The sequence below is a fragment of the Crocodylus porosus genome, unplaced genomic scaffold, assembly GCF_001723895.1.
Source record: "Crocodylus porosus isolate Cpor-Errol unplaced genomic scaffold, CroPor_comp1, whole genome shotgun sequence".
NCBI lineage: Eukaryota > Metazoa > Chordata > Crocodylia > Crocodylidae > Crocodylus > Crocodylus porosus.
The window spans coordinates 132,614,483-132,622,088 of NW_017728931.1; positions in this window are offsets into that span (position 1 = coordinate 132,614,483).

The window sequence follows — 7,606 nt, forward strand, 5'->3', positions numbered from 1 at the left end:
TAGAAAGGTAATTTTTTAACATTTGAATTTGAGATTCTAATGTTATCGTTCGCTTTTGGAAACAGGGGTCTCATTCACATACCTGTGCTTTACTCCAGCGCTGAATGAACTCAGTACTCATTGGTCTATGCATCATGGGTCATGCCCCATTTAGGGGCAAGCTCTTCCTCAGGACTCCCCAAGAAGAAGCCTTATTCAGCCTCCCTCTCTTGACAGACACCCCTGAAGCCAGCCCTGGGGTGGCTTCCCAAGGGGCAAGCCTCTGGCTTTGAGACTCTGGTTCTTTTCTGTCCCTGGCAATCCATAGTGCCCCTGCCTCAGAAAGCTCTTCATTTTCCATCAGCTTCCTGGAAGGGAGGCCTTTTCATCTTCAAGGGGGCGCGGTGGTCAGGATGCAGATGTCCCAAACGGCACAGCGGATTGCTCAGCTTCGAACCGTCTTTACTGTACCACTGCAGTTCCCTCTGTCCTCCCTGGGACTCGTTTCTCTCTCCACGCCCTCCATGGCTTTCCTAGAGCTACCCTTTCTCCCCTCAGTGCACATAAAGCCTCCTCAAGCACAGTCCGCCACCCCTACACCGAAGCGGCTACAAAAGTACAGTATTCAACACAAGTACAGTATTCAACACCCAGTAAAACATAATCTCATGGGGAACTAACCAAGGAGCAACCCCTGGGCCTTGCTGCCAGGCCCAGACTGCCATCTTTCCTTGGGGTGAAAAGGGCATATAGGTGTCCTGTTTATGAAACTACAGGCAGTCCTTGGACTTACGACACAATTGGTTCCTGAAAACCACGTCTGAAGTTGAAACGTTGTAACTCAGGACCGATTTTCCCATAGGAAACGATGTTATAAATGGGGGATTGGTTCCTGAACCAAGGCCCGATACCCCAGTTTCACCAAAAATAACCCAGAATTTTGTACTTAATCAATTATAGATGAGTGATATAGCTACATGAATGTACTTATATTGTAAATAGCAATCACATTGATTTGGAAGGACTTCTTTGAGGTGACTTTGCTGGACTTTTTGAAGGGCTCTCGGTTGGACTTTTTAAAAGGTTCTTGGCTGGAGTCTTCTCTGGAGTCTTGGCTGCAGGTTTTCCTGGAGTCCTGTCTGCTTTCTTAAAGAAAGTGCCCAAGGAAGTTTGGACAGACGTTCTCCAGGGAGATGGGCGACACAGCAAACTTGTTCACTGGCCTGGCGTCGCATCGGATCGGATCAAGCGTTGTAAAGTCAAAACTGATGTCAGAAAGTTGAAACAAGGTGTCAATTTATAAACGTTGTAAGTGTGAAACGTTGTAACTTGAAACACTGCAAGTCAAGGACTGCCTGTATTTGCAGAACATATTTATATCAAAGCTTGCTCACACTACCCCCAAAGTGTTCGCTGCAAGACTTGAAGGCCCAAACTCAGCCACCTAGAGTTTTTTGTCACACCACGTTTGTGTATCACAAGACAGCACTCCTAGGAAACTCCCTCACCTTCACAAGAAGTTTTCCTGGGCCAAGATTTTCAAAGCTCTTATATTCACAGTTAATGCATTTGAACAAATGCCCTGATTTTTAAAGCTATCCAGGTTGTAGCCATATTGGTTTAGAGGAAAAGGCAATCAGGACTCATAGTAGAGATATCTTTTATTAGACCAACAAGATTTTTGCAAAAAAAAATTCTCCTGATTGATTTTCAAATGTGCTCAATACCTAACAGCTGCCATTGACTTCATCCCGGGAGTCAAACAATTGCTTTTGGAGATGTCATGAAATACTCATCATCTTAATCACCAGTGCTTTGGTTTAGAGTGACCTGATTAAATTGCATTTCTTCTGAAGTTTAAGGGGTGGGGAGTGGGAGGAATGGCCTTTTAAAATTATTTAATAGAAATCAGGACAGTCTGTGGGATGACACAGCTGTTAGATACATTTTGGGCATTGACACAGAAATTCCCGGCTGTGATCAGGCAGCCAGCTGCAGCCAGCAAAACCCACAAGGGGAAACTTCCTAAGTGAAAGCCTGCACCTGCAAGCTGTGTATATACTTGTTGTTTGGATTGTTTTGAGAAGGGAAGGAAGTCTTCATAATAGAAGTCAGTCAAAGGAGAGTGAAACCTAAAACGTGGAAGTTGTTCAGAGGTTGATTTGGAAACTTGAAAGGATTCAAGGTCTCTTGCTAATGAGTATCTCTGTTCAGGAAAATTTCAGAAGCTAGTAATCATCCTAATATTCAAAACCTGATGCTAATGTCAGTCATCCTGCAGAAATCAGTCACAGGTGCTTCCCTTCTGCTAAGTGTCTCGGGGGTTACAAAAAGATGATGCATGTGTCCCAGGAGGAACCATTTTCTCCTGGAACAAAGAGATCATTCAGATGTCTATGTCTGTTGTCCCGAGACAAACCCTGAAAAGATTCACAGGATAGGAGCTAATAGTTTGTCCTAAGAAAGTGCATCTGAACAGTTGTCCTGGGATTGCATCATTGGATCAATGGCAGAAATGTGTCAGTGCATTCAACCGCTTGCTAATTCCTGATTGGAAGGGCAATGCGTGTACACACCGATCCTGTGACTTCTCTGTTCTGGAACAAACACGGGCACAGCTGATCCCAGGACAAATGCAACATCTGTTCCAAGCCTGGGCGTGTCATCTCTGGGGATTAAACCAGGAAAACAATGCATCTAGAAACATAGCCATCCATTACCTTAGAAGCAGTAGTAGACTAGAGCTTCTTTACCTGGTCTGGCATCAGTTGAGCAACAAAGATGCATGTGGCGAGCGTGTTACACACACAGATTTAAGCCTACAAACTCAACTGTATTAAGTACTCATTCAGTCAAGCTGAATAGCACCTCGCTTTGTTAGTAGGCCTATTGATTTTTAATCCAGCCATCAGTATTCAGAGTTTGCTCTTGCAACTGTGGGATCAGTCACCACTACATGATTGTTTCTGTTGCCTGATTGGATGGTTATAAACTACTTTATTTCTATCTGCAATGAATTTTGGTTAATCACAAATTGGATTTTGCTTCTTGATTAAGCCTATAATTTAGTCACAGCCACAACCATCAATATTCACAAACATTGAGCAAGAAAATCTGCAGAAATCAAACAGAAGTAAGATATGGACATAGCTGAAATGAAATGGAAAACACCAAAATGCTCAGAAAACACTTTTTGCCACTCTCCATGCAGTCATGATCATTAAAAATGTGGCCTTTATTTACAGCCAGTTAAAATATATCATCAAAAAACTCTTTAGGGATAAAAAGATGCCTTTTTGATCAAAATACTTATTTTTATCAAATTATATGTTTGGCAAATTCTTTTTGTTTTTAATGAGAAACGTCAGAACCCTCTCTCTCTTTCCACCAGAAAAATCTATAAAGTAGATTAAAGTAATTTTCCCCATCAAAATAAAAGTTAAAAAATCATGATTATATGTAGTATATATATATACATATTGCAATGTTTTATTCAGGGGTGGATTCAGAGGGGGTTCAGTAGCCCTCTTTTGGACTATACAGTTCTTTGGGTGCAGGGGCTGGGCTCAGCTGGGACAGCAGCAGCAGTGATGGGTTGGGGGTGGGGTTTCCCCCTCCCTAGGCTTGCTCCTGGGGGGACCAGGCATGGTGGGGGAACCCAAGTACACACCCATTGCCACTGTCACTGTCCCAGCTGAATCCAGCTCCAACACAGCCTGGCTGGATGGGCAGCAGTGACTCTGAAGCGTCCCCTGCCACCAAGACAGCAGGGAAAGCAGTAGCAGTGAGGAGGGGAAGGAAAGGGAAGGGGAGGGGAGTGGAAGGGAAGGGAGGGAACGTGTTTCTGAGCCCATGCTTCTGAAAGGAGGTGGGAGTCTCACCTGTTTGGGGGATTTAAAATTCTCTGGAGACTTATGCAGCCTCATCTGCCTGGACCAGTGGGATGGGGGGAAGGGAGAAGGAGGCTAGGAAAGGGGTGCAGCCACCCCTGCAGTCCAGGTTGCTGCTCCCACACCACCCTTTGCCAAATCCTGGATCTGCCTCTTATATCATCTCAAGATTAAAAGGGAACAAAACAGAAGTAAGTTTTTAAATCACATTGGAAGCAACTGGGTGAGTTTTTACAGATGACATCATGCAGGAGGTCAGACTGCTTCATTAGTTTGCTTCCTTCAGGCCTTACAGATCCTTTTGTTAGCTAGTTAAGCATAACTGGTAGGCTAGTCATTAAGTGAAGCAGAATCAATGAAATAGGGCTGGTTCACTTTGGCAAATATTTGTCTTAGCCTAAGGATCATCATCCAGCAGCAATTGTCTCTGGTAAGGAAATGAGGCTATGATGGCAGCTTGAACTTAATAGCTGTGATTGCATTTGGGGTTGGTGGAAAAGCAAGTTCTGAAGTTAAGATCAGGCACTATGACAAAGACTTGCTAAATAGGAGGTGATCCTGGAAGAGAGGCAGGGTGCTGCTGGGAATTTTAAAGCTGAGATGTCTCAGAAAGAAAGAGGGGAGCCTCCTGCCAAAAGGAATCGCAAGGACATGGGTTTGGGTGGTTGGAGCAGAAAGCGAGAAAGAGACAACCCTGAAAAGCAAAATCAGACAAGTACTGTCACCACAGTGCCTTCCATGCTACCTTCCAGGATACCTCCCTGCAATGGTTGGTGAGGCATCAGCAGCCACTTACTTGCATCACTGCTTGGTTTATATTGTATTGTTTGTGCCTGAGTCAGGCTGCAAGTCTCTTAGGACAGGGACTGTGATTTTTTTTATGATGGCTCAGTACTATGCACGCTCCTTTCTCACAGGAAAGACTAGAGGATTATATAACATTTGGGCTCAGGAGGAGACTACAAGTCTGGGTTGTTTCCATTTGATTACATTTGCATTGTAGAAAGTGCGGGGAAGATGAGACTGATGACAGGGACGGGGATATGGGTTTCAGCAGCAGAGCGCAGGGTCCATTCTGTGTGCAGAAGGCCACAACAGATTTCCTCACTTCATGCTCCTAATTAGCCATCTGTGATATGCAACTAGAAGAGTGGCGTGACTTACTGCAGAGCCATAGTGGGGGAGACCAGAGCGTGGCACCTCTTGGTGCAGTGAGATCAACCTTGCTGCTTACATGAAAGTAGGATCTCTTGGTTGTTGCCGAATGTCAACACAGATGTAGAATAAATAAAGGAAGGATGGCACATGCCTGCAGAAATCAGGAGTGTGAACTCCAGAGAAATCAGAGCTGCTTGAATATTTCCAGATGGGAATTTGGTCCAGCAAATACATTGCAGATAAGGACATGGCTTCAGGCAATCTGCTATATTCTGATGCCAGCCAATTGGATTGGCACCGTTTCTGCTTGTATGCGAAGAGGATGCCAGCCTGGAGACAGCCTGCCTCACAGTTGCCATTCTCTGTTATTACTAATAACAGTGTCCTGCTCCAAGACCTATTGAAATTAGTGGTAAGAACCCCATTGACTTCACTTAGCAACTGGATCAGGCCCGGTGTTTGTGGGCAGAAGTGCATCAGCTGCTTATCATATCTCTAGGATGACCAGTCTCTTCTCTGAAGAACTTAAAGACCAGTTCATCCCCTTTCCTCTTTAAATGGCATTTGAGGAAATTTCTAAGCCCAGGCAAATAATTGGTCTCATGTTGAGGTTCTGTGAAAAAAAGTGGAAGACAAAGGGTTGCAAGGTGTTGTATATCTTTTCCTTTTTTGTTTGCTCATTTTGGGGATTTTACAGATTTCAAAGAGTTTAACAGCCTTTAGTTTTTCATCTTAAATCTATAAAAAAATCTGTTGTTGTTGTAGTTGCTTTGGACATAGAATTATGGGGTTGGAAAGGTCATCTAGTCCAACCGTCTGCACAGATGCAGGATGCACAGTCCCTAAACTAGGAGTGTGTTACTCAGACTCCACTGGGGGACACTTACAAGTTACATGTTGCAGTGGAGAGCTGTGAAGGTGCAGGTGCAGTCTTACTGAGTTGCTGCAGGCTGATTCACTGAGTTAAAAGGCACTGAAGGCACAGACAGAAGAGCAACTCCCCATTGTAACTCATAGCGCTTTACAGGAGGCGCCATGAGTTATAACAATCCCCCAGACCCAACAGACATTTGCTGTTGGGTTCCAGGGGTTGGGAGGTGGAGCTGCTGTTTAGAGCAGCTGCAAGCCTGCAGCCTAACAACAACCCTCTCCCCTCCCAGCTCTGGCGCTGTTTTCAGAATAGGAGGGTGGAAAGGGAGTGGAGTGAGCTCATTTTGGGGGTTACCCAGCTGGTGCTGGAGGCTGAGGTGGGTGGGTTGAAGCCCCCCTATCTTGGGGGGCTCCAATCCACCCACCCCACCCTCCAGTGCTGGCTGAAAAAAACCCAAACAAAAATCCCTCTGCTTCCTCCTCCACCCCTCCCATTCTGAAGACAGCACTAGGAGCAGGGCTAAATTGCATCAGCCCGGGCCTGCTCCCAGCATGTGCAGACACAGGTTACTGAAGGCGCACTGTTTTGAAGCATCTTCATCTGAACCCTCATGCTATGAGGGTTCAGATTTTCGTGGGATAGGGCCCTTTTAAAACGCTTTGCATCCATGTGCTTGTGTTTGGTCACAGCTGTAGAGTGCTTTCAGGGGCCAGATTGGGTGGTAATTGTCACTTCTGTCTGTACCTTGATATTATCCAGGTGGTCCCTAGGCAGCCTATAGACCGTATATTATGTCTCCCAGTTCTACACTATCCAAAGTGGATGTCTGTGCAGGGGATTCTCTGACTCCCCAAGGCAGCTTGTTCAGTCATCCAACTGTTCTGACAGTTAACAAGTTTTTCCTTGAGATTTAATCTAAATCTGCTTTGCTTTAGTTTAAACCCGTTACCTTATTACCTGTGTGGCAATAGAGAGCAGTTGTTCTTTCTCTTGTTTATAGCAGCCTTTCACATATTTGAAAACTGCTATCACGGCCCCTTCAATTTCTTTTTCCTCCAAACCCTTTTATCACTTGCTCACTTGTGGATTCTCTCCAGTTTCTCTACATCCTTCTTAAAATGTGGAGTTCAGAACTGCACACAAGATTAGATGAAAGGACTGGACTAGACTAGATGTAAGGAAAAACTTCTTTACAACTCAAGTGTCCAGGGTCTGGAATAGACTCCCCCCAAAGGTGGTACAACCACCTACTCTGGTGGTGATATCTTCAAAAAATGTCTGAACACTCCCCTTGCTGGGGTGAGTCCTAACCAGCACCAATCAGAGCATTAGACATTGCTGTTTTATTCCCACTACTGCTAAGCCAGCTGGGTTTGTCTTACAACTGTTGACAAAAGGTCCCTAAATATTTTGGTTTTACAGGCAGACATCATCTTATCATCCAGGGAAAGCACCAGAATTTATTGTAGGTATGCTGATATGAGCCATCATAATACCTGCTTAAGAGTACTAGAAGGAGCTTAAGGAAGCGACGCTGGTCAGGCCACAGCTGGAGTACTGCATCCAGTGCTGTGCGCCCCATTTCAGGAGGGATGTGGACAACATTGAAAGGGTCCAGAGGAGGCCACTTGCATGATCCAGGGACAACAGGGCAGACCCTACAATGAGAGACTGCGGGACCTGAACCTGTTCAGCCTTCACAAGAGAA